Source organism: Dermochelys coriacea, chromosome 9, assembly GCF_009764565.3.
Source record: "Dermochelys coriacea isolate rDerCor1 chromosome 9, rDerCor1.pri.v4, whole genome shotgun sequence".
NCBI classification, from domain to species: domain Eukaryota; kingdom Metazoa; phylum Chordata; order Testudines; family Dermochelyidae; genus Dermochelys; species Dermochelys coriacea.
The window spans coordinates 11111133-11138576 of record NC_050076.1 but is presented as its reverse complement, the minus strand read 5'-3'; the positions used below and the strand labels follow the sequence as shown (position 1 = coordinate 11138576).

The window sequence follows — 27444 nt, the reverse complement described above, 5'->3', positions numbered from 1 at the left end:
GGTGGTAAATCTAGAATAGCTCCATTGACTTTAATGAAGTTAATCCAGATTTACAATGCTGTAACTGGGCCAAATTCTGCTCTAAATGTGATTGATACTCAGGACACACTTGGGGTTAAAGTGAACACAATGAACAGTAAGTAAGGCATGGTGGCCAAATTCTGCTCTCAGTGAGCCTGGGATAAATGCAGAGTACCTCCACTAAAGTCAATGGATTTTCTCCAGATTTAGTGCAATGTAAATGAGAGCAGAATTTGACCCTATATAACCTGATATGGATTCAGCTAGTGTATTAAGTAGTAATGATAATGATTTGTATTTATGTGAAAATTTTCAACCAGAGGATGTCAAAGAGCTTTACAAACTTTATTTTACAAACTCACTCTCTAGTGGATCATTTCACCTACCACTAAAATAAACCCACCTCTTGTATGAAAGTCAGCAAACTCTTCAAAACTGCACAGCAACATTGCATGGCAGCTTAGAAAAGAAAGTGAAGAAGTATGACATAGCCAACTGAGAGTGGAGAGGGAATTTGTAATAGGTAGGGAGAATGCAATTACTGGAATGTGATTATAGATTTATCTGTCTTCATATACTGCACCCATCACCATTTTATCTGAGTGCTTAATGACTAGCCCTCCTCCCCCTGGGGCTAATACCTCAACTCGTACAGAAAATGTCATGGGATTTTTAATGCCCACAAGTGGTCAGAAACTTGGTTTCTCATGAGTCTAGATCATTATTCATGAAACTTGTGAGATTAATTTATACAAGGGAAGGTCTCCCACATTATCATCTGTGATTTGTGCCATTCTCCTAGTGCAACCAGACACAAAAGGGTCATAAAGTGTTTTATTCTGATTTATTTTTTAATGCTAAGGAGAGAGAAATGTCTGAAGAAGTATAAAAATCCTGAATGCCCAGTTCAGTACAGAGATTGACAGGCACTTAGCCTATGCATCCGCTGAGGTTGTGTTTGTGCATGCTGCTTCAAGGTATGGCTTCTGTTGAGTGAAGTAAATAATACTTCATATTTAGCACAGTGGTACATCCAAACCTTCTCTGTAAAAGGAACTACTCTCAGCTGTTTAAGGAAAGGGAACATGTGCTGGCTCCAGACTCATTACTTCCCATTCTCTACCTCTGTATCAAGTGACCTTGCCCTTACCATGTACTCTAAGCACTAATCTGGAGTAGCAGGCAATATGCAGACCCAACTCTCTGGGCTTGTCTACATTTACCATGGATCCACGCTGTGGCGATCGATCCACTGGGGTCGATTTAGCGGTTCTAGTGAAGACCTGCTAAATCAACTGCCGATCGCTCTCCTGTCGACTCTGATACTCTAGTGGAACGAGAAGCATAAGGCAAGTCAATGGGAGAGACTGCAATAAGTCGACCTATGGTATGTCTACTCCAACTACTTAGATTGACTTAACCCCATAGTGTAGACCTGCCCTCAGTTGCAGGTTTCAGCAAGGAAGGGCCAGTGAAGTTGTTCATCACTGCATCCATTCACAGATACACTCATGTGCATAAGAGCACTGCCCCAACTGTTTCAGAGCAAGATGGCTGGTAAGTGGACTGGTCCAACATCCATAGCTATGCACACACACACTGGGAATGACAGCAGGGACTCAAGAATGCAGCCATTCCCATGAGCAGTTTGTCCATCCACTGAAAGACTGGTGCTGAATGGCTGTGTTCATTCTCGCTTCCTCCAGCTCATGCCTTCCAGTTCCATGTTACTTGCCAATTGTTGCTCAAGGACACTCAGGTTGGCACAGCTATAGTCTGAAATAGTAGTTATGGGAGAGCTGGATAGCAGGCTTGTTCATTGGCCCTCTCCAACTGCTCCATACTCCACCCAGATAGATCATGAATATTCAGGCTTTATTCTGGAGCAGTGGATTTCATTCAAACCCAAATAACTCTCATTGAAGTAAACTCTCATTGAAGTGCTAGAATTGAATCCCTGTGCTTCTTTCCATCTGAGAACCTCCACAACCTCATTGCAAAATAGTGGTGACATTGATGCATTAACAAATAAGCATATACAGTGTCCGTGACATGGAGGGTGCTATGGAGGGAGCTACAGTATACCTACATTAATCATAACCGCAGTTAGTGGCAAGACACGTAGAATCATAGACTTTAAGGTCAGAAGGGACCATTATGATCATCTAGTCTGACCTTCTGCACAACGCAGGCCACGGAATCTCACCCACCAACTCCTGTAACAAACCCCTAACTTATGTCTGAGCTATTGAAGTCCTCAAATCATGGTTTAGAGACTTCAAGGAGCAGAAAATCCTCCAGTGCCCCACGCTGCAGAGGAAGGTGGAAAACCCCCAAGGCCTCTGCCAGTCTGCCCTGGGGGAAAATTCCTTCCCGACCCCAAATATGGCAATCAGCTAAACCCTGAGCATGTGGGCAAGACTCATCAGCCAGACACCCAGGAAAGAATTCTCTGTAGTAACTCAGATCCCACCCCATCTAACATCCCATCACAGGCTATTGGGCATATCTACTGCTAGTAGTCAAAGATCAATTAATTGCCAAAATTAGGCTATCCCATCATATCATCTCCTCCATAAACTTCTCAAGCTTAGTCTTGAAGCCAGGTATGTTTTTTGCCCCCACTGCTTCCCTTGGAAGGCTGTTCCAGAACTTCACTCCTCTGATGGCTAAAAACCTTCATCTAATTTCAAGTCTAAACTTCCTGATGGCCAGTTTATATCCATTTGTTCTTGTGTCCACATTGGTACTGAGCTTAAATAATTCTTCTCCCTCCATGGTATTTATCCCTCTGATATATTTATAGATAGCAATCATATCTCCTCTCAGCCTTCTTTTAGTTAGGCTAAACAAGCCAAGCTCATTGAGTCTCCTTTCATAAGACAGGTTTTCCATTCCTCGGATCATCCTAGTAGCCCTTCTCTGAACCAGTTTGAATTCATCCTTCTTAAACATGGGAAACCAAAACTGTACACAATATTCCAGATGATGTCTTACCAGTGTCTTGTATAACAGTACTAACACCTCCTTATCTCTACTGGAAATACCTCGCCTGATGCATCCCAAGACTGCATTAGCTTTTTTCAAGGCCATATCACATTGGCAGCTCATAGTCATCCTATGATCAACCAATACTCTGAGGTCCTTCTCCTCCTCTGTTACTTCCAAGTAATGCGTCCTCAGTTTATAACGGAAATTCTTGTTATTAATCCCTAAATGCATGACCTTGCATTTTTCACTATTAAGTTTCATCCTATAATTATTACTTCAGTTTACAAGGTCATCCAGATCTTCCTGTATGATATCCCAGTCCTTCTCTGTATTGGCAGTAGCTCCCAACTTTGTGTCATCCGCAAACTTTATTAGCATATTCCCACTTTTTGTGTGAAGGTCAGTAATAAAAAGATTAAATAAGATTGGTCCCAAAACTGATCCCTGAGGAACTCCACTAGTAACCTCCTTCCAGTCTGACAGCTCACCTTGCAGTGTGATCCGCCGTAGTCTTCCCTTTAACCACTCCCTTATCCACCTTTCAATTTTCATATTGACCCCCATCTTTTCCAATTTAGCTAATAATTCTCCATGTGGAACCGTATCAAATGCCTTACTGAAATTGCGGTAAATTAGATCCACTGCATTCCCTTTGTCTAAAAAATCTGTTACCTTCTCAAAGAAGGAGATCAGGTTGGTTTGACACGATCTACCTTTTGTAAAGCCATGTTGTATTTTGTCCCAATTACCATTGACCTCAATGTCCTTAACTACTTTCTCCTTCAAAATTTTTTCCAAGACCTTGCATACAACAGATGTCAAACTAACAGGCCTGTAGTTACCCGGATCGCTTTTTTTTACCTTTCTTAAAAATAGGAACATGGGCAGATGTAATAAGCAAGAATTGAGAAAAATAGATAATAGGAAGGCCAGAGACACATATAACTCTGAGAAGTTTGCAAATGGAATAAAAAAAAATAGTGGCACTTTTTTTTTTAGTTTGCTTTTTATTTTCTGGTCATATTTTATTTCATAGTTGTAAATATTAAAGACAAAACAGGCAAATAGACACATCAAGAGAAATCATGATTTCATTTTCATTTCATTTTCATATTTTCATTTAAATGTACAGTGTCTGAGGGCACTCTACCTTCTGCTCTCTATTTACTTGCTGTAAAGAATCAAGTTAAGTAGTTTCACTAGATTCTGTAAAACTCAAAAATAAATACTTTTTAAAAAATCTTAAGCATTTTAAAAAATGGAATAGGATATTTTCCAGTAAGGGCTGGCATGTCTAGCTATAAGTTACTCATGTTGACACACTGCTGATGGCTAAAAACAGCTTATGCTGATTTTATTTGTTTATAGGGCAGATGATAAAATGTTCCACCAAAATAAGTAATGACAATTTTTGTCTACATAAATGTGCATATAAATGTAATGATGTTTGTTGTCGTTTCAACATCACAGCCATTATTGAAACAGAAGAACCAGTATTAATTCTTGCTGTCATATTTTTAAACAATGAAAATAAGGCTTTTAAGGAAGTGTCAAGGTTTTCAACGTTGATCATTTATTTCCTACATGTTCTTAGAAGAACACCCTCAGCAAAACAGCTAGACAAAAGCTAACTAGAGTTCTGGTTTTTAATCTGTTTAGGAAACACACACTTAAGATGTTTTCTAACTTCAGAGTTTTCTTAAACTTGGTGAAGCACTGATGAATAAGGTGTAAACATTTCTCTATTTCTTTAGATTCTATTTTACTCAGGCATTGGGTAAAAAACTTTGAAATGTGGGATTTTGCCCTCAATCTTTGATGGCATCAGCTAACAGCTTATGAGCACCCTTTCCTATTTAATCTGAACGAAGTATTTATAAGCACCAGTCACTATAGTAATACATGAATAAAGTTTCCTGGCACCTTCCACATAATGAGACCACTCATTAGATCGGGGTGGCCAACCTGAGCCTGAGAAGGAGCCAGAATTTACCAATGTACATTGCCAAAGAGCCACAGTAATACGTCAACAGCTCCCCATCAGTTCCTCCCTGCCCTGCTCCCAGCACCTCCCACCCACCAGCAGCCCTGCCGATCAGCGTCTCCCTCTCCCTCCCCCACCTCCTGATCAGCTGTTTCGTGGCGTGCAGGAGGCCCGGGGAGTTGGGGGGAGGAGCGAGGGAACGGCAAACTCAAGGGAGGGGATGAGAAGGGGTGGCATGGGGGCAGGGCCTGTGGTAGAGCTAGGGGTTGAGCGGTGAGCACCCCTCCGGCACATTAGAAAGTTGGCGCCTGTAGCTCCAGCCCTGGAGTCGGTGCCTATACAAGGAGCCGCATATTAACTTCTGAAGAGCCACATGTGGCTCCGGAGCCACAGGTTGGCCACCCCTGCATTAGATCATCACTGATGACAACATTCATTCAGGATGAAATTCACAAGGCCTATATCTTCAAAATACAGCCTTTATGGGACATAAATGGAGCATCGGACTTGCGTGGCCCCCTATATAGGGATGACTTCTACCCTCTGGGAGATTGTTCCACAGATGATCTTTTATGGCACTGACTGCTCTGAACAGTTTGCTTCCTGGATGACAGTCTGGTCATGCTGAAAATCATGGTGTTGCCACTTCTGTTCCTTTAAAAGCTGCCATCTCACAAGTGAAATCACTTTTTGCCAAGATGGCCACCCTTTTTAGCTGACTCACAAATGTCAGTTCTCATATTTGGAATATAGGAATTTAAGAGTGGATATACTGGATCACAACAATGGTCTATTACGTCTGATATCCACTCTCCATTAATGATAAGCATCGTATGCTTCAAATGAAAGGAGTAAAAGCACCAAAATGGACTATTCTGATAACATTGTATTGCATGTTGTGGTTGTTGGATGCTTCCAATTCCAGTCATCTGACACAGGAAGACAAAATGAAAAGACAAACCGAAGCTTTCAGTGTGATCATGAATGGAAACTCAGTTTACCAATACTAGATAAGATAAGGTAGTGAAGAGCTTTCTAGATGGCATGATGGTGTCATAGACTGAACAACCGATGGGGAGCCAAGAACTCCAGAATTCCAATCCTGCCTCTGCCACTGACATACCATGTGACCACAGGCAAGGTACTTAGGCCCCTACATTTTAAAATGGCCTCCAATTTTTGGATGCTCAAATTGCTGCATCTTCGATGGGGCCTGATATTCAGAGGTGCAGAACACTTACAACTCCAAGATAAAGCTGTAGATACTTGGTAACTCTGAAGATCAGGCCCCCTTAATGCATCTCAAGTTGGGTACCCAGAACTGAGGTACCCAAAATCAGAGACCACTTTTGAAAAATTTGGTTTTAACTTCACTATCATAGAATCATAGAATCATAGAAGGTTAGGGTTGGAAGGGACCTCATACTATACTGCAGTTTTCCCAGCTGTAAAATGAGCATAACATAGTACCTTTTTCATGGTGTGTCTATGTATATTAATTTGTTTTAATTAATTAATTTCTGTGAAGTACTTTGAAAATATTAAGTGTTAAGTATGTTACTACTTTGTTCCCGGCTGCTCTATGGGGGCTTACAGGGGCAGGGCAGAAACTTCTGTGTGTTTGCATGGCACAATTGCAGCAACTGCACTCCACAGAGAACAAGGATCTCTCTCTCCGTCTGCCTCCCAGACACTCCAAAGAGAGAGGGAGGAGGCAGGGCCATAGCACTGCTGCCACTACTCATTGGCTATTGGAGTTGTGTCTGGGTGAGCAGGGAGGTATGTGGCACTTTCTGAATGGGTACACCTGTGGGTGCGCACCCCCTGTATTTCAGTGAGCTCTAGGAGGGATTCTGCCTCTTTGAGTTCAAGACAGAACTTAGACTAACTACAAAACACATCTCAATGAGGGCAGCAAGAAAAAACAGTTAGCTCCACAATACCTTGGGGCCATTTGGGGGAGTGTGACAGTATGTACCAATCCTGCACTGGTCAGGCAGATGTTAACCAATTACTTTGGCCCCAAGAGGCCACACCCCCTCACCCTTGCTGGCATGATCCCAGTAGAGGGAGCATATGAAAGGGAACAGTTCAGCTCAGGGTGGGCTGTCTGAGGAGGAGAGCGGGCATGAGCTGCAGGCTCCTATGGAAGAACCACCAAGACTGTAGACTGCTGAGGCTGAGGATCCTGATTATGCTACAGAGAACCACTTAAAAGAAGGGGACGCTGAGTCGCTGCCAGCTGGGGAGATGCCTGCTGTGGGCCTAGGGTTAGGAAGTGACCCAAGGGTCAGGTCAAGGGACCTGAACCCTTTTGCGGTGGTGATTGGTTTCGTAGGGCCCTGGGATGGAACCTGCTGCAGGAGGGGGGGCCCAGGTTCCCCTACTAGGTGCTACTGCCTGGGACTGTTGGTACTAGGCGCTAGTGCCTTGGACTGTTGACACTGGGCAGTGCTGCCCTGAGAGAGCATGTGACCTCTTGCCACTGCCCTGAGAGAGCATGTGACCTCTTGCTGCTGCCCTGAGAGGAAGGGTGGCCCTGGGGACACTTGTTGCTAGGTGTTGCTGCCCTGAATGAGAAAGAATGGCCTTGGGGATTCTTACCACTAGATGTCATGAGCGCCACAGAGGGGGCGTAGCCCTTTAGATTCGATGGTCCCCCATTGAGCCCTATTGACTTGAAACCTCGGATCACAAAGTCAGAAAAATGTAACATTTTATGAAAAACTCCCCGTTTTGTAAAACCATCAAATCCTCTGATATGCCTTTAATTATTCACACTAGTGACAGAGTATTTTTTTCAGTAGTTTCTGGGAAACTAGCAGTCTGGCATCTTCATCAGTTGTTCTGATCATCATAAACTTTTCCAACATCTTTCTTCTTATGTAAATTTAACTCCAAACACACCACTTCATGCCTTATTATCCCACAACAGCAATTGCATTTGGACTTTTGATTTGTCTGTGGAGAATGAATTATGAAGCAAATCATAAATATCATAAAATGATAGGTTCATGGAGCTTCTAATTTCAGGAACATCACAAAACATTAATTCATAGTCTTCATAGTATCACAAAAATGCATAAGGGCAAATTCCAGCTCCCACACTTCATTTAGGAACATGCTATAGTTTAAAAAAACTCAAAAATGCTCATAAAAACTTACAGCCAACCGGCTTTCAGGAATGTTTCTTTAGGCTTCTGGATAAAAAGTATGTAAGGAGAAGTAGAGTCCTTGAAGTATCCTAGTGTGAGAACTAGCAGTAAAAGAGCAGGTTACTGATGCTTGCTTTTTTACCTGCATTCTATATTTTGATGATCAGTTACTTCCTGGTAGGTTTGGTTAATCTCACCTTGCCACAAGGCTGAATCCTCCAGGTACTTTGGTGGCCACAGAGGGCCCAAACCACAGCAGAATCACCATGTTTTTTCTATATGTGGGGCCCAGAAGCAGAGAGATCATGGAGGAGGAATCCTCAGGCATCTACGTTGTGGGGTCAATTTACTAAATTTTAGCTCCCTTTGAAGCCTCATTGTTTCTTTTCTTCTGTTTATTTGACCATGCCTTTAAAAAAAGAAGGAAGAAGAAAGAAGACAAAGGAAGGACTTTGTTCTTTTGTCAACACCCAGTGCGGGAGAGGGGACCCCACTGGACAAGGTTATGCTGGCTCTTTGGGCTTCAAGAAGTGCTTGCCTTGCAGCAAGGCAATGCCAATTGCAGACAAGCACTCTCAGTGCGTCTACTGTCTCAGCGAGGGCCCCATCCAGCAGAAGTGCTCCCTCTGCCAGCAACTCCAGCCAAGATCCTGCAAGGACAGAGAACTTTGCCAAAAAATCATCTTTATGGATGCGTCTCTCTGACCCCAACCTTCCAGTGGATGTGAGTCTTCCCCTCAGTCTTCGACTTGAAAGGACAGTGGATCAAAGAAACAGACTGGGGACCCCCTGACAAGTTAAAAAAGAGCGGAAGTCCCCTCAGTAAGCCCAGGGATAACCAAAAGCAACCACCATCTCACTTTGTATCACTGACACCAGGACACTTGGTACGGGTGGAATTCCATTAGACCGATGACATAGGCAAGACGGAGGCACTCACTCTTCACCCCTTGATACTGAGATCATGGCACCGAGCCATTGCTGGGAATGGGATATCTCCCTGCTATCATGCCATGCCCCTCGACTATCAAGTGAGGGGTCAGATAGTAAGCAGGAATGTACCAGCAGATGGCACCACCAGCATCTTGGTACGACCACCCATGGGGCACCTCCGACAGGCCCTGTGTCACCACAGTGGCCATACTGGGACCTTTGGGTGGCACACGAACAGCCAGCCTCCCGGGCTTCAAGCATTGTCCAACAACCCTCCAGGCACGATCCCTCAGCCACAGCATTGAGGGCCTCAGAGCCTTAAGAAATGGAGGAGTAAGGAGAGGACATGGAGGAGGAGATAACCCCTAAGGCCATATCCTCCTCATCCTCATACAAAGTGGTCATTCTGTCACCACTGTTGATGGCAGATGACTTCTGCCTGTTTCAGGAACTGGAAAAAGAGTAGCAGACCACTCTTCACATACCATTGGAGAAGGTCAAAGACATGCACCACCAGCTCATCAACATTTTCCACTCCTCGTCTTCCTCGAAAATCGCCCTCCCAATCAATAAGTCTATCCTAAACCTGGCTACGATGGTGTGGCAAACCCCGGCATTGGTAACCCCGACATGTGAGAGGGCAGACAAGAAATATTATGTCCCCACAAAGGAATCAGAGTTCCTTTTCAATCACTCACCACCCGACTCCATAGTAGTGGACTCTGTAAACTCTTGTGGCTGACAACACCATTCCAGGGCATCACCCTGTGACAGAGACTGGAAGCGCCTTGATCTCTTTAGTAGGAAGGCATATTCTTCGACCACCTTACAATTTTGTATTGTCAACTACCAGGTGCTCTTGGCAAAATATTATTACACAAATTATAATAAGTTAAATGACAAGCTACCAGAGAGTTCTTGAGATTCCTTCAAGGCCATCATTCAGGAGAGGCAATTAGTGGCAAAAACAACATGGCTGCCAGATCCATCTCTATGGCTTTGGTGATGAGACTGGCATCATGGCTTTACTTCTTGGGATTCCCGAAGGAGGTGCAGACCACAATGGAGGACCTCCCCTTCGAGGGTGTGAAGCTCTTCGCTGAGAAGACTAGTGCCTCTCTCCACTCTCAGGTCACTGGGAATCTACACACCAGGGCAATAGAAATATTTTAGTCCCCAGTCCCAGCACAAACCTTATTTGTCTCAATTTCCATCACAATGTCACTATGAGCCCCAAAGGAAAAAGGGGCTACATTCATTAAACGGAAATCTTTGGTTCTCAATCTTCGACCCAACCCCCTGCCTCTAAGCACCAGTTTTGATGGGCAGGGCGAGAGGTTACATGACCACTCCCCACTACTATCTGAGCCCATGGACCCATATTGCCACCATCTGGCAGTGTTCCCCACTGCCTGGGAGTGCATAACCTCAGACAGATAGATTCTGGAGATTATGACCTGGTTATTCCCTCCACTTCACCTTCCTACCCTCTCCACAACACCCTTCCCCATCTCTCTTCAAGGACCCTTCTCATGAGTCTACTACGTCAGGAGATAGATTTGACTCCTGAAGTTAGGAGCTATAGAACCAGTACCTCAACATCTAGGAGGCAAGAGGTTCTACTCTTGTTACTTCCTAATGCCTAAAAGGTTCAACCTAAAAGGGAGGTTGAAGACCCATTCTGGATCTTAGAGCTCTCAACAAGTTAGTCAAAGCTCAGAAGTTCAAGATGGCCATTTTATTGATGATCATTCCATCATTGGAACAGGGAGACTGGTTTTTGGCTCTTGACTTACAGGACTCCTACTTTCATATTTCAGTACTACAGGCTCACAGATGATTTCTAGGTTTACTCTGGGACATGACCATTACCAATACAGAGTCCTCCCCTTCGGACTTTCATTGGCTCTGAGAGACAGGCACCAGACTCACTGGCAGCTGTTCCCGGTCACGCTCTTCTGTTCAAGTGGCGCATGCCCCCAGACAGGAGACACAGACACCTGCGTGGAAAGGACAGGAGCAGGGCTGGGGGCGGTACAGGCCACGCTGGAGGAGCTGCCAGCGCAGAGCTCTGCTCCTTTCGCTGCTGCAATTCCCGGGAGAGCCCTGCAGATAGCTGCACCTATATCCATGCAGGGCTCTACTGATCAGGCCCCCCTTCAAGCCTATGGCTATCTGTTCACTAACATACCTATAGATTAAAATGGCTTTTCTGATGGCATTTACCACAGTTAGAAGAATAGGGGAGATAGTAGCTCTGATGGCGCATCCCCCCTCTAGTGGGTTGGAGTGGTTCCTCCCTGTCTGCATCAGAGGGATGCTACTTCGCCTCGCTATGCCATCTAGCAGCTGAAAGCCAATCAACAGGGAATTAGTACAATCAGGCTTACCCCCCCCGGGCAGGGCAGAGCAAAAACATCTGTGGCCCAGCTCCCTGGGCAGGGCAGAGCCAAAAGTTAGTGGCCCAGCTCCCTGGTTGGGGCAGAGCAAAGCAGTCTATGGTCCAGCTCCCTGGCTGGAGCAGACTGCAAACAAACACAGCCATCTAGCCTATGGGTGGGTAAACTGCCACCCCAGGGGTTGGCAGCGTGGGGTAGGGGGGACCCAGGCCCACCCTACTCGACCAGGTCCCAGCCTAAGGCCCTAACAGTGGTGGGGAATCCTGCCACTGGGTCAGTGGGAATCATGCTGAAACATGCTGACCATGGCTTCAGCAAACACAACTGAAATAATGTCTGGTTTCCCTGGACTACTTCCTACCTGTAGCTGGTTGTAGGGCTTTGTTGCTCCCGTGTCCTCAGGGTCCTCAGCAGCTGGCAGGTCCTGCAGCTCTTCAGGGTATTTGCTCTGGGGCATCTCTTCTGGATATTTGCCAGTGGGCAGCTCCTCCACATGTTCCTCCAGAGACAGGGTTGATATAGCTCAGTCCCTGGTTCAGGGGCCAGCAGCAAGGCAGTAGCATCTGACTCCTTCCCTGGCTCTCCCTCAGTTGAGCTGGAGTCCCCGCCTCTTATACTTCCTGTTCTGCCCCTCTGCTTGCAGCACAAGGGGCAGGCCTGGCCTGGCTCCACCCATCAGGATGCAGGGAGTGGTTCCTCTCGGTCTGTGTCAGAGGGAGGCCACTCTACTTAGTATTCTTCCCAGATAAAGTAACACTACGGCCACACCCAAAGTTCATCCATAAAGTAACCTCCTCTTTTCAAATGAATCAGTCAGTGCACCTTCCCATTTCCCAGGCATCACTGAGACAATAAGAAGGTCATACTATATACCTTAGATGCTAGGAGATCCCTAGCATTCTATCTTGATAGAACGATAGCCTTTAGGAAGTCCCCCTAGACTGTTCTTCTCTATGGCGGAAAGATCTAAGGGCTCAGCAATATCAGCCTAAAGACTCTCTAAGTGGATCTCAAATTGCATCAAACAGCACTATCAAATTCATAACATGACCTCTCCAGACTCAATCTGAACACATTCCACAAAATCGTTCTTCTTATCTGTCACCTTCTTTAAGGATGTCCCTATCTCAGAGATCTGCACAGTGGCAATGTGGGCATCAGTCCACACCTTCGCAGAACACCAACGCAGGTCACTGGGGACTCTGCCTCTGATACCATCTTTGGCTCCACAGTACGGTCATCAGTGACTGCCCCGACTCCGAAGTCCCAGCCCTCTAACAGGGGAACTGCTCAGGAGTCACTTACAGTGGAGTATCCACAGGGATACTACTTGAAGAAGAAAAAGAAGATACTCACCTCGTGCGGTAACAATGGTTCTTCGAGATGTATGTCCCTGTGGGTGCTCCAATACTGCCTTCCTCCCCTCTACTTCAGAGTTCTTGCTTATGACTCTCTGTTAGAGAAGGAACTGAGGACAGTTAACCCGCGCGCACTGGCTAGCCTCTTGGCACAGTGTGAGGAGTGACGGCGTATGTGCAGACTCAACGGACACTGCTACCAAAGTTTTCCAATCAGCAGCTACAGTGGAGCACCCATAGGGACACACATCTCGAAGAACCATCGATACTGCACAAGGTGAGTAACTTCTTTTTTCCCCTTCAACAAATATATTGATTGTGCTGTTTACGTTCTATGTTAATGTTTGGGAGTCCTTGTATCCTTTCAGCAGTAATTTAAGCTTGAACAGGATCTTGTTTCTGAGATGAAAAAGAGCCCTACACAAAATCCAATAGACCTGGTGTAAACAAGAACACCTCCCAGTGAAATCAAATGAGTTGTGCTCGGTCAAGGCTCAAGTTGGCTTAATAGCCATAATTAATTTAATAGCATTCATTTCTCTTCTCCATCAGCATGCTGTTTTTGCTGGAACTGAGATTGATGTAGCTTCAGCTTGGTATACAGTAAAGTTCTACAAGATACCCTATTCTCAGCTCACCAATTTGAGGACTGGCAACATCACAAGCACCAGTCTACTACAATTTGTGCTGTTTCCTTAAAAGTTTCCTCTAAAAGGGAAACCTGTGGGATTACCCACCTGGCTGGTACTTCATTTGCAGACTCGGTATCTTTCTGTCAAGGCCAGCTGTTGGTAATGACAATTTACCATCAATAGAAAGGCCATTATTTTCTAACATTTGGCTCAAATTACCTGAAAAGTCATTGGGCCAGATCCTCAACTTGTGCAAATTTGGCCTAGCTCTCTTGAAGTCTATGGATCTACATTGATTTACATTAGGTGAGGCTATTCCTGTGGGAATTCTGTGCCAAAAAATTAAAAATTCTGCAACAAAAATTAAAAATTCTGTGAACAATATTTTCAAATTCTTCAAAATTCTACATATTTTATTTGTCATTATAACAATATAATCACACCAGTTTCAATTATTTTGGTCATTTATTTCAAAATACCTGTCAACAAGTATGTCTACAACAATACAGACAACAAAAAAGATTCAGGAAATGTTTTTTTGACAAATAGATTCCTTACTAGGCATATTAATACAGAACTCTTAGTAATAATTCATTTAAACTACAATACAGAACCATATTTCCTGCACCCCTCAGAAGCAGTTCAAAGGCTTGGGGGAGTCAGGGGTAATGGAGGAGCTGTGGAAGAGAGAAGTAATTGCTGAGAAGGAGCCTGAGTGTGAACTTGGAGGGTTGTTGCATATGGGTGGGAAAAGTATGGAACAGGTTTTTTTGGCAGGGTGGTGAGGGATTGTTAGGGAGCTTCCCCCCTTCAGACCCTGGATGACCCCTAGCCTCTCCCATTCAGTCAGGCACATGTGCCCCGTCCCCATGTGTCCCTGCACTCCCATTCAGACACCCACTCTGTCCATCCCCATGTGTCCGTGCACCTCTTCCCTCTGTCCCCATGTGACTCTGTGCCCCACTTGGCCACCCCATGTCCTTATGTGGCCCTGCACCTCCCTCTGCCCTGTGGCCCTGCACCTCCACTCCCATTCAGCCCCTTCCCCAGTCTGTCCTCCCCCACTAGCCCTTATGAGCCCCTGTCTGACACACACCCCCCAGCAGCCCCACAATGTCTTTCTCCCCATATCTGTGGTCTTCTGACCTGGCCAGACTGGCACTGTGAAGAAGTCAGGCTCTTTCTCCTCCCTAGCTGGCCATGAGCTGCTGCTCTGTTCAATTGCCACAGTGTCTTCTGGTGGGGAAAAAAGGCAGAACTGCAGCAACTTTCCAGTAGAAGCTTTTTTCTGTGCAAAGAAATTAAAAATATGTGTGGCTCATTAATTATGCACATGCAATGGTGCAGCATTCCCCCAGGAGTTGGTGAGGCTCTGGCTCATGATCTCTGAAGGCCATTTACATGAGCAGGACTGTTGTATTGGTCCAACTGCATTCTGGTGAAACATCCACATCTGGAGCTACCCATTAGCCTTTGAGAGGATGTGGGGGATATTGTTAAATGATGTAATTGAATAAGGGATTCAAATATGCACTGGTATTGGTACTTTCTAAGTGGGAAAATACCAATTACACCCATTTTTTATCATCAGAAAAGTGTTGATGTAGGATTCCCACAGTGGGAAGGCGGCAACAAGAGTGGGGAGGATGTGGGACCCAGTATATAGGGCAGGTGGTCTGTTTTTTAACTTATGGATCTCACTTCCTCAGGATCACGGCCTTCATTTGTAAAATGTTGTAACAATGTTTTTGCTACTGAATATCAAGAATACAGTATACGATTTTATTATCTGTAACTCCTAATTTTTATTTATGACTAGATGAATAATTTAGATAAGTCATTTTCAAAGATCTGTGCTGAAATTGACCTTGTATCTCTAAAGCCAAGAGAGTTTGTACATTGTATTATTCTGGAGTTTCTAAAATCAGGTCAGTTTGCTACAGATTATTGTATATACAAATGGAAAAGAGGAAGTATGTTTATTTTTAGACAGTATTTAAATTTGCAAACCAGCAACTAAGCTCTAATTTCCTTAATTTAATAATACAATATCAAGAAGAAAACACTTGCTCACCTTATGTTTTTATATTTTCTTTAATTTTGGATTTGCAAATAATGTTGCCACAGATGGCCATAATAGCCCATGATTTCTTATATTGGGTGAAGCACAAATATAAAATATACTTGAAGCTCAACTCTAAGTAGATTATAAACATTTAATATAGAATGTTATCATAATATTCAGAGCACCAAATTGCAGACTTCTGTCACCCACTTTCAGGCATGCTTCTGAAGATCATAGTTAATTCTGCTGATTTATGGTAATGCTTTAGCACTATCATATGCAGCATCAGAAACCACTAACAAGCTTAGTATAAGCTTGGACTGAAATGGTTTGAGGTTTAAATTTCTGTAACGATTATAAACTAGAGGGAGTAAAATCCCACTTCAGCAAAAAAAAAAAAAAATGTGTCTTGTTACAATTGAATACTGCAACTGCTCTCTCTAACTTGTCCAAGTAGCCATATTTGAGAAAAGTCATTTTAAATTGTGACTGTCATTTTTAAATTTTAAAATAATCCTTTTTGTATGGTAATGTGCTTCATAATTAGGAGATACAATGTTAGCATTTATTGAAAGGGGGAAAAAGCTAGCCTGAGAAGTATTAAATTCAACTGGATTTTTTTCCATTTCTTTCAGAATGATAGCTATTTATAAAACAAATCTGATGAGTTTGCCAGCCCCTTCCATAAACATTTTAATTAGGTATGTCACATTTGACCATTTCGAGGATACTGTGTAATTGTGAATACCCTAAAATTTATTCCAAAACTTACTCTGAACTTTTAGGGTTAGTATGAGTGCCTATGCGCATGGTGAAGAGGTTATGGACCAGATCATAACATGGTGTAAATTGGCATAGTTCCATTGATTTTAATACTGAAGTCAATGAAGCTCTGCTGATTTACATCAGCTGAGTATCTTGCCTTGTGTGTTTTCTTCTTATGTTTTTATGAGAGCTGAGCAGGAGTAGCCATTTTTGGCAAATGGTGAAATTCTGTCCTGCAGCAACCAAATAATTTTACCAAGCTGGCCACTGACCCATGCAAGACGCTACTGTTTTCAAAGAGCAGTTCCACAGTTTTCACTAGCTAGAACTGTCTTCTCTTTCATGAAAAAACAGAAGCTTGGCCTAAATTTTCAAAAGCAACCAGTGATTTTTGGGGCTCAACTTGAGAAAGTCAAAGAAACCTGATTTTAAGAAAGTGCTGAGCACCTGCTCTTTGAAAATCAGGCCCCTTTAAGGTGTCTCAAGTTGAGCAGACAAAAAATTATGCACCCAAAATGAGCTGTCACTTTTGAAAAGGGATGACTAACAAAACTAACTGAGGCAAAACTAATGTTCCCATTTTCACAAAACTGATGATAAAGCGATTATTCTACATTGATGCAACTTCGTTGCTTTTGCAGAACACTGATCTTTATTCCCATTCTTTAGAAAACAAATGATGGCTGTGTTTATTTAAACCTTATTGTACTGGGCCAAATCCAATTTGGTTTTTCATGCAAGTGCTCCAGTTGACATCAATGGGACTATAAGGCTGAGTAAGGCAAGAAGAATTTGACCCAGTGATCAACCCTTTGTAAATCATTTTAGCTCAGCCACAGCCTCTTAACAGTCAGGATAATGTGGTCAATATACCATTTTACCTCTGCATAGTCCTTTTCATCTCAAAATGCTTTTACAAATTAGGGGTCATAACTCAAGCAAAACTCCTACTGATTTCAGTGACAGTTTTTCCCAAGTCGTGGTTTCAGGATTTGACTTTATATGAGTTATGGGATGGGAAGGCAGCAGGCCATTGTGCAATAGCAGCTTGGATTATGGAGAATGTTAACCAAGGCAGTGGGCCAAATCCCTGCTGTTACAAAAAGTGCAATGGGATCTTCAGTGTCCCCACAGAACCTCAGGTTTGAATGCTTCAACCAAATGAAACCCCACAGAATGAATTGTATGGAATACAATGTATCTCCCTTGGTAGGATGAGGGGTAACTCAGCTGGGCTAGGATTTGAAATTGTATCTCCAAAGAGTTCAGGTATTTTGCATCTGATGCTTTGGTCTGAGTCAAAGCCTTTTAGATCTAAAAATGGATCTAACTAATTTGGCTTCTCCCCTCCTCCCCCCAGCAGAGTTGAGCTTTGGAAAGGAAACCACCAGGTTCTGTAAGATTTTGGAGGGCTCGTCATCTGGTGTTGAAACATGGACTCCACATGCTACAGCTTTTTTTTCAGGATGTCACTCTCCCGCCTCCACACTCACCACCAAACAAACATAGAAATCTACCACTGTTCTCCCTGCACACTCCATTTTCTTCCAATCTGAGAGCCATTTGTGTGTATAATTGAAAATTAGCAGTGCAGCTGTTTGAAGAGAGTAATTTATCACAGCACATTGTTCGCTCCTGACACTTTAGACCTGGCTCTAACAAGGCAGTGGTTGCTGGGGGTTGAGCTGCAGAAAGTGATTCGGCTATAATGCTGCGTTTCCCCTGCTTTGTTGCTAATTGTAGCCTCTTTTTCTCCATTGAATTGGGAGTTGAGTAAAAGAGCTTGTTTGCTCTGTGCGATGAGGCTGCCAGGGCCGCTTGGGCTATTATCACAAGATACTCTTGATCTTTTGAAAAGCAGGAAATAGAATTTTTCTCCAACAGGGAAAGTAATTTGCGATGCGTCCATTAGTTCTTCATTAAAGCAAGATTAAATTGCACGGCAAATCACATCTGTGTTTGGATGATTAAAGGGTGGCATTTTAGAGGCCAAAACTAATTACTAGCCAAAATGAATGGGAGTGAAAAAACAGTCATGTTTTTACATTAGATAGTGTGGCTTGTAATTAGATTCAAGCTAATTCCACTATTTCTTCTCATTTAATGAGATGAGCCTGTCCTCATCTTTTTCTAGGCCATGCTAACAGCCCCAAATGTATAATTTTGATAATACTGAGAGTTTACTTTATTGAAATTTCTTTGCTACCTGCCACAAGTGACTGTTCTGTCTAGTGGTGCTTCATTATGCAGCAACACAAGCTACTGTGACAGGGTCCTAGTGAGCACCAAGACAAATCTCCTCTTTTTTTCTTTTTTTTTTTTTGTTAAATGAATAAATTTCACTGCTTTAGAGAAAAGTGCACAACTAAGGTGCATCTTTGTGTGTCTAGGAAAGGGCAGGTCTCCACAATAAACTCCTTTCATTGAGCAAACTTAGAGGAAGTTGCTCTCCAGACATGAGCAGGAGGAAATTCATAGTCGCAGCTGAGAGGTGAATGCTTGAAAGGAGGTGGCTAAGTTATTTATTGGATTTTTAAAAAACAAGTTCCTACCCACAGTTGTTATAACAGCAACTGCTCCTCGAGGCTTGCAACTGACATCTGGTTCCATAGTATCCAGGAATTTGTTAACGTAAGGCCAGATTGTGCTCCCAAGCATAGGCGTAGTTTGATTTGTATATATGGGGGGGCAGCTCCAGTCAGGCCAATGGAGCCACGCGTGGGAGCAAATTCCATGGCTGCCCAAGGCTTGCAGTTTTGGGGGCAATGCTCCCCCCCTTCCCCAAACTATGCCCATACTCCGAAGATCTGTGGCTCTCAGTCCTCCTGCTACCACCTTTGTGGTACCATCTTCCCTCATTCTTAGGATCCCATGGAGTCAGGATCCACATGGGGAAAGAGATAGGGATTACACATGAAGTTAATAGCCCCATGATGGCCCTGGGGACACTTGGCATCCCTCACTCTGATTCTGTGGCGAATCCCCTGACAAGGTAATACTGATTGGTTGCCTGTTCCATGAGACCTCTTCAAAGAGATTCTCTGGGACAGATGCCTCTAGTAGCACATCTCCAATGGAGCCATGATGCCAGGAAGTGAGGTGGAGGGGAGCAGTGTAGAGACAGAGAGCCTCCTCACAGATCATTCTGATATCCCAGCATCCACACAGATCCCTAGAGTCTGGGAATGGGCCAGCAGCTTATTCTGCAAGGTTGGGATACCCCCTTTCCCCCAACTCCTATCCGCAATAGAATAGTTGAGGAGAAGCTGTGTGAAGGCATCTGACCCTTATTTATATACATAGCACTAAAAATGTGCCAGGAAGGTTGCAGACAAGGAGACAGACAAGGTCTTTACCTGGAAGTACTTACAAAGCAAAGGGTCCAACCCTGCAAACCCTTACTACTAGTAGGCATAGAGCTTACGACCACGAGCAGTCCCATTGGATTCCAAATACCTGGACCTTGGGTATGGGTAATTAAGAGTAAGCAGGCATGGTGTGCCTACTACTCCCCTCCCCACCAGCAGATGTATGAGGAATGGGGTCTGCCTCCCAGTCCCAGTGCTCCTGAGCCGAAGCAGAGAGGGGAGTAATCTGCTGCTGGCATACGCCCATAGCACATTACTTCCTCCTAAAACATCATGTGCTGCTCCCAGCATGCCATCCCATACACAGGGCTTGTGGGAATGCTACAGAATAACCCAAAATGATTGTCAACATTTTTCATTTTGAAAAAGGGCATTTTCACGCTCAAAAAAAATTGTCATTTGAAAAATTTCAGTCAGTTCCTGCTATATGCCAAATCCCCATCATCTTCAATAATTTACTTTGGGGTTTCTCGTTTGCAATGACTCACCTCAAGCTCCCTTGATTTCCAGAATTTTGTGTTCTCTTAGTAATAGGGGGACTTGTCTGCCAGTAAATAAAAGAAGAAATGTATCCATTTGTCACTGCCTGTAGCTAAGAGATACGTCGCCCTCAGCTGGGAAGCTGAAGCTCCTGCAGTTACTTTGGCAATCTGAAGTGTCTCTTATGAACCAATAGAAAAGGTAAGTATTCATTTGGGGAAAGTGGAATTATAGTTTACCACAAATATAGTGTTTACATTTTCTAAAACCTAAAATTACCAATGTCAGAACTTTCTTTAATTGACTGTTATATAATCAGTGCCCCATATACGCTGAGGCACAACGGAACCAAATTCCTTAAATTCTGCTGCAACAATCACTAAATTCTGCTGCAAAACCTCCTAAATTTTGTTGCAATATTAATTTATGCCCCATGAAATACCCTTCATTCCCATGCTCCACACCACCCTTCCCTACAAAACAACACACAACTATAGCTATTATAATCTGCAAATATATATTAAAGTGAAAGAGGAGAGTTTGGAGCATAATTCTGTGGAGAGGGGCAAATTCCATACAAATACTGTGGCGGTAGGATCACAGAATATATAGGGCCTTCTGTACAGTGATTTGAAACTTGTATGACTGATATAATGGAACCAAAATCCTTTGTCTGAAGTAGCTTGAAATTGATGACTTTCAAGGTACATTGCAAAGACCATCATCTATCTGTGAGGGCCTCTAAGGGAAACCTGAAGGCAGCGTATATCTTGCTGCTTTAAATTACTGGTTGGTTACATTAACTTTATTTATTTTGGCTGTTGTGCTGCTGAATAAGTATTTTTCTATGGAGTGCAAATCTAACTAATTTTTGGGGCACCGAGGGGGTGGATTGACATCTTTTTCTATTTAATTCTCACTGAGCCATTTTTTAAAAGATGGGAGATGTCCAGGCAGGGATCTCAGATGTATAATAACTTTTTAAATGATAAGTATCAAGCATTGCCATATTTGCCGATCCCTCTGTAAGTGAAGTAACTATACCTTTTGGGCTCAATCATGCAACTTCCTGAACTTGAGTAATCTTTATTAGAGCTGGTTGACATTTTTCAGATGAAACTTTTTCAGTCATTGAACCATATTTGCACAGCTCTAGTCCTTATTCATATGAGTTGTCCCATTGACTTCACTGGCAATGGTCCAAAACTCTGCAAATGCAGGATCTAGGTCATGATTTTGTCCACAGTTATGTGACTGAGGGCTTGTGTACATGGTATGTTAGTTTGTATCAATGAGGTGTAAATTCTAATCCACACCTGCATGTCGCACACTAACTGGCCTATGTGGACCTTGCTGATGTGCACTAATGGTTCCCCAGCGCATATTAACGTGGTCCCATTTCAATCAGTTCTATGTTAACGTGCCCTGGGGACCTTTTAGTGCATGATATGTCGACTAGAATTTACACCCCTCTGGTGCAGAGTAACACACCACATAGGCAAGCCCTGACAGGTTACATTTATTTGTGAGACCTAACAGAAATGGAAACAGACCAGAATGGACCAGTACGACTGGATTCTTAGTCTAAATATCTTAAGGGCGGTCATCCCAAATTCTATTGGTTTCTCGGATTATGTTTCAACAGAATGTAGCATAAAGATATTATTTATATATATTAACATTTGTACATGGGGCGATAGGTATGCATGGTGTTTTATAGAGGGAATAAGGACATGGTCCCTGTCCTGAGGAGCTTACACTTTAGGTTGGATATGACACAAAAACAGATGACATCAGGCAAGGGGGAGGAAGGAGAGCTTCCACAAATTAAGGCTATTCAGTTACTTGTTTTTGCAGGTATTAGGTCCTATTTCTAGGCCATATTCTGATGCCTTTTCTGACATTAAGTGGTACAGTTCTTCAGGAGTAGTCTCATTGACTTCAATAGGACTACTCATAGTGCAAGGTACTGCTGAGGTATGGGTATCAGAAATATGGCTTTTAGTTTGTATTAGGCTAGCTTGAGAGTTTGGTCATTGTTAGAAAGATTGGACAGAACTGGGTTTTGAGGAGTGCTATGCAGGAGAGGGAGATTGTATGTTACACAGAATAAATGAAAGCTTTTTAGGCAGAGGGGACATAATGGAAGAAGGCACAAAAGGTGCTTGCAAGAAAAAGATAAAATGAGATATGAAGGGAAGCGGAATTAGCAGAACAGTAGGGTGGGGGGAGATATGAGAAAAGGTGTAAGCAGAAGTGTGTGCAGAACCTCTTAGATGAGGACAAGATGACATTCCAAGTTATCCTTAGAGCAGCAGTTTTCAAATTTTTTACATAGTGTAGAGAGATTCATAGACAGATTGTCTCATGTACCCCTTCCCTCTCATTCATGAATACATAAGCCACCTTCTCTCTCCTCCATGACTAAGTAGACCACCTCACCTCTGATTCACAGTCACATAGCATCCCTGTGGTAACTATAGTAATGGCCTATTTGGAGAATCACCATTAGGAAATTATTTGATGTCTTTTTAGCTTCTATTAATGTGATTTAGCTATTAGAAAGAAGGATGAGCAGCCAACACCATGTGACCAGCCAGCTCCCTACAGGCTACCAGCAAGTGCTCTTTAGACCAGCAGTAGTCTGTGGCCACAGTTTATGAACTGCTGCCTTGGATGATATCAGCATTAACATATTAACAATAAAATTGCATCTGGGACAGAAATGTTTACGTGAGTCATGACCTCAAAATCAGACTGAGACAATATAATTAGAAAAAGTTGATGAGATCTTCCAGTAACAAATTCTGGACTATGGCAAGTAAAATTCAGGTCACACTTCATTGAAGTTTTAATGGCCATGCCAATTTTCTGATAGTCACTCACTTATGTTTGAAGTAAGTGTGCAAAGCCTTAGCTGTCTCCATTTGTCTCTAACTACTTCAGAAGGCACTGAGCTCATAAAGCTGCAAGCTTCAAAGGGCTTATTCAGACATTCCATTCTGCCGCTGCCATTTATCGCAGGGGCTCTTTTAAATATATTTCTTTATAATAAAAAGTATTTTAAAAAACACAAACCTAACAATGGGCCTGTTGCGCTGGATGCATAATTGAAACAAAACTGGTAATGGTTTCAGTGGGAGCAAAACTGGACTCTATAGTTTAGTATTTTTATACATTTTGCAAACAATGTCTTCAAATATTCATATTTACCCACTTTGCATTTCCCTCCATACTTTATGACCAGTCCTTTCTTATCCTGAAGAAAGGGATTGTCTTCTTTTTTGGCAACAGGTTCTCAGTGCTGCTGAATGAAGTTCACCCTGTTGGGTCAGAACAAACCTGCAGGGCAGGTGGAATTTTAAGTCTGCTGGATTGATACTAACATAATGGTATAATCCACCTAGGCCTCCAATACAGGGAAAGAACACCTTTATTATTAAGGGACAAGACTGGGGTTCAGTAATTAGAATTCTTTCTACTCCTGGCTCTTTTGTAGACTTACTAGGTGACCTTGGGTGAGTCACATGACCAGTCAGTCACACTGCCTCATTTCCTCCCTCTGCATAAGGAGTATAATAATACTTACTTATTTCACAGGGTGTTGTGATGCTCTAGGGCCTGATCTAATTCTCATTGATGCCAATGAGAGTCTTTCCATTGACTCTAATGTATGCTGGTTCAGCTCTTTAATTTACAATCCTTAATTTTGTACAGCAGAGTCATGCTTTCAGGTAGAAGGTGGTATTGGAGGTATTAGAAATACGTATATTAATTAATAATGTTACATATGTATATTAGTGTTTAGTAGGGTTTTTTCCCTCCAACAGTCCAGGTGGTGTTGTTGTTTTGTTTGCTCTTGTAGTAGTCATCATAACATCACAATCTGTTTCCATGGGAAATACTGTGATGTGCAAATTCAACTTTATGCCTTCAGAGTAAGATCAGACAGAAAGCAGAGGTGGACTATAGGGAGAAAACCTTGTTTAAGGATAAAGTACCAACTTCAGTGCCAGATTCAGGCCTCAAACCTGGAGTAACTTCACTGACTTGAGTGGAGTCACTCACAAAACACAAACTTTGCCATTATGCTTATAATCTACTATTGTGTGTTAGTTTTGCTAGTTAGATTGTAAACTGTTTGGGGATAGAATTTCCCTTTATATCTGTTTGAACAGCACCTAACATAATGTATGATTTAGTCCTCTGGATGTTACCATAATATAGTAAAAGTAAAAAAAGGTTCTTAATGTGCTCCTTCACTGTGATATTGCAAACACAGCAAATGGCCTTTGAATATCTTAGAACATCCATACTTTGGGGATTTTTGCTGGCACTGTATAATACTTTCTGTGTTTTGTGCTTTTTCTGTGCTCTGGTGGACCCAGCAACATACTTCTCTTTAAGCAAGCTGTGCCCGAATCCTTCAGTCTGAGATCCTGTGTCTTGGACATGTTCTGTTGATTCATGGCTTGTCTACACAGTGAAATTAACCAGCATACCTATTCCAGAATAAGTGTTCTCCTATAGCTATTCTGGAATAATTCCCCATGTGGACACTGTATTCCAAAATAAAAGTGACTATATTCTGGAATAATTACTCTGTTTTGGAAGTAGAGTACTTATTCCATCATAAAGTAATTTTTATTCTGGATCTGTAGGTAATCTCTAAGGAATTGATTTATCTAAATTGATATAAACCAGATTTAAGGCTTGGTCTACACAAAAGTAGCATCAATTTCACTAAGGGTATTTCTTCACTGCAAAGTTAACTAAAGTTATCTACACTTCAGTTAACTCCTCTTGAGTTAACCTAGCTCCAGTGATCGCAGCCACACTGTGAAATAACATTTGAGCTAAAGAGATTGTGTGTTAGCAGCTAATGAGTTTTGCTAACTGGAGCTGGAGCCTATACTCCCTGATGGGCCAGCCAGTTCAGTTTAAAAGCATAATCGTATTTGAGCTAAGGGGTTTTGTGTGTGGACAGGACTTGAGTTAAAGGGAACATTTGAGTTAGGTCTGCAATAAAAACAAGTTAAAAGATTGCCTTTAAACCAATTTAGTTAAACCTATGGGACTTGGGTATATCTACACTAGACATTTTTTACCTCAAGTTAATTGACTGGCAGTTAACTTAAGGTGCTTAACAGAGGAGGCTCATGGAGACATTCATGTCAGGTCTTCCACTCTGTAAAGGTTTGTCCTTTTCCCTGACCTGATCCCTAGGGTAGAAAACAAAGATTTGTAGCCTTGATTAAATGTGTGGGGAGAGTCCACACTAGCCTTTACAAACACATTAAGTACCTCGAAAAAAGAAAAGCAGTACTTGTGGCACCTTAGAGACTAACAAATTTATTAGAGCATAAGCTTTCGTGAGCTACAGCTCACTTCATCGGATGCATCCGATGAAGTGAGCTGTAGCTCACGAAAGCTTATGCTCTAATAAATTTGTTAGTCTCTAAGGTGCCACAAGTACTGCTTTCTTTTTGCGAATACAGACTAACACGGCTGCTACTCTGAAACCTGTCATTAAGTACCTCGAGTTGCCAAAAGTGGTAATGTTTAGTAAAGACAAGCCCTTAATCATGGAAATGTTTATTTCAGTTTAAACCTGGTTTATATTAGTTGTTTATAAAGAATCTGTAAATTCTAGGTGCAGGCTAAACTGCTATAAGTCAAGTTTAAATAAATGTAAGGGTATGTCTATTGATGTGCTCACTGTGTGGAAAAAGGCAAGGACACATGGTATGGGTTTTAACCAGGCTGCCACTTCATTAGCCATATTACAACCAAGGTTCCTACTGGGGAACAGCCCAGTAGATTCACTTGCACCATATGGAGAGCCAGCCATCATACCAGAAGGCTCTCTGGGTGCCTCCACTCACCCGCTAGCATCCCTCCCTCTTTCAGGGGTTGAAACAAGAGGAGACCTCGATCCCTAACCATCACCACTGTCAAGGGCATTGGGGGGTGATCTCCCTGGGGTAGTGCTCTGGTCCCTGGTTTGCATTTGTCCCCCCCCTCAGGGGTTAGACATGATGCCCCCATCTTGGAAGGAGATGCTCACTATGTTATCTTTTTGGATGTGGAGCCTAAGTCTGCAAGTGCCTGCACCAGGCACTTGCCACAAGGAGGCGCCAGCATCAGCTTGGCTGCCTAACCCCTTCTCCTCCACACACACTGCATGGGCTACCTAGAAGATTGGCCAACCCAATACCAAGATCATTCAGGAACAAGTCAGAACCTATAACAGAGAGGTGCACTCCATCCTCTTAATAAAACTCAATCACACTCTGGGCTGATAACCGAGCCACCTCGGGACTCCAGCCATGTCGATACTTTCCAGATGGCTTTCCACTGGGCTCGCTCCACCTTTTTCTTGGGTGGACTGCAGTTTGCCAAACCCTGCAGGCTAACATCATACTATCTCATGCCAGGAAACATGTTTACCAGCAGTCCAGTATCCCACTTAGCCTTCTAAAATAGTTGGAGCCAAGAGCACATTCCCAGGTCATTATCCCCTACGTGAACAACAGTGATGTCTGGTTTCTCCTTGTGAGTCCCCAGCCCATGCAAAAGATGCATGAGCTGGTCCAAGCACATGCCCCATCTGATGTGCCAAGACAAAATTGCGTCTGGCCCAAGAACCAGTTGTGAGCCTCAATATGAATTACACGTTTTCTTGTAAGCCCAGTGCACAGTGCTGTGCCCATAAATCCATTTCCCCAGCCATAGGCATACTTCAATGCATTCTAGATGATAGACATGGGGAAGGAAGCAGGCATGGTTAAAACTGGAGGTGCTTACTGTTCACCACCTGTGTTGGCCTCCCCTCAGGCAGCTGCACGTAGGACTTATCTTGGACCTCTGACACTCTCAGACCCAACTGGTTAGCCATGTTATAGCCCCTATGTGTTTCAGAGTAGCAGCCATGTTAGTCTGTATTCGCAAAAAGAAAAGGAGTACTTGTGGCACCTTAGAGACTAACAAATTTATTTGAGCATAAGCTTTCGTGAACTACAGCTCTCTTCATCGGATGCCCCTATGTGGAATGAGTGGGAGCCTTGCTCTCTTGGTGGCAAGCCCAAGAATGACAGCCCCTTCCTAAACATGCCCACAAACTGGAATTTGTTGCATACAGGAATAGGGGACCTCACCGGGTGGCCATTGAGCCACATATGTCTGCACTGTCCAGTACAGGACACAGGTCCCCCCTCACCAGAGAGATGCAGAGCAACAGCCATGCCAACCCCAGTTTGACTTGTTTTTGATATTGAGCTGGAGAGAATCACC

The 27444-nt window shown here is 43.1% G+C and overlaps 2 long non-coding RNA genes across 4 annotated transcripts in view; one reads left to right on the top strand and one right to left on the bottom strand.

The window, feature by feature from the left end:
• The window catches only part of LOC119860999, a 71692-nt gene that overhangs the window by 33396 nt on the left and 10852 nt on the right, over positions 1 to 27444 (top strand). The gene's annotated exons all lie outside the window — the stretch shown is intronic.
• The window catches only part of LOC122455809, a 38787-nt gene continuing 18663 nt past the window's right edge, over positions 7321 to 27444 (bottom strand). Inside the window, exons 4-7 of one of the 2 annotated variants that reach the window (XR_006274296.1) lie at positions 20160 to 20215; positions 8349 to 10227; positions 7504 to 7957; positions 7321 to 7472 (exon numbers count right to left, since the gene is read on the bottom strand). This is a non-coding gene — a long non-coding RNA (uncharacterized LOC122455809). Of the gene's footprint in view, positions 7473 to 7503; positions 10228 to 20159; positions 20216 to 27444 lie in introns of both variants that reach the window. The other variant, XR_006274297.1, reaches the window with a different exon arrangement.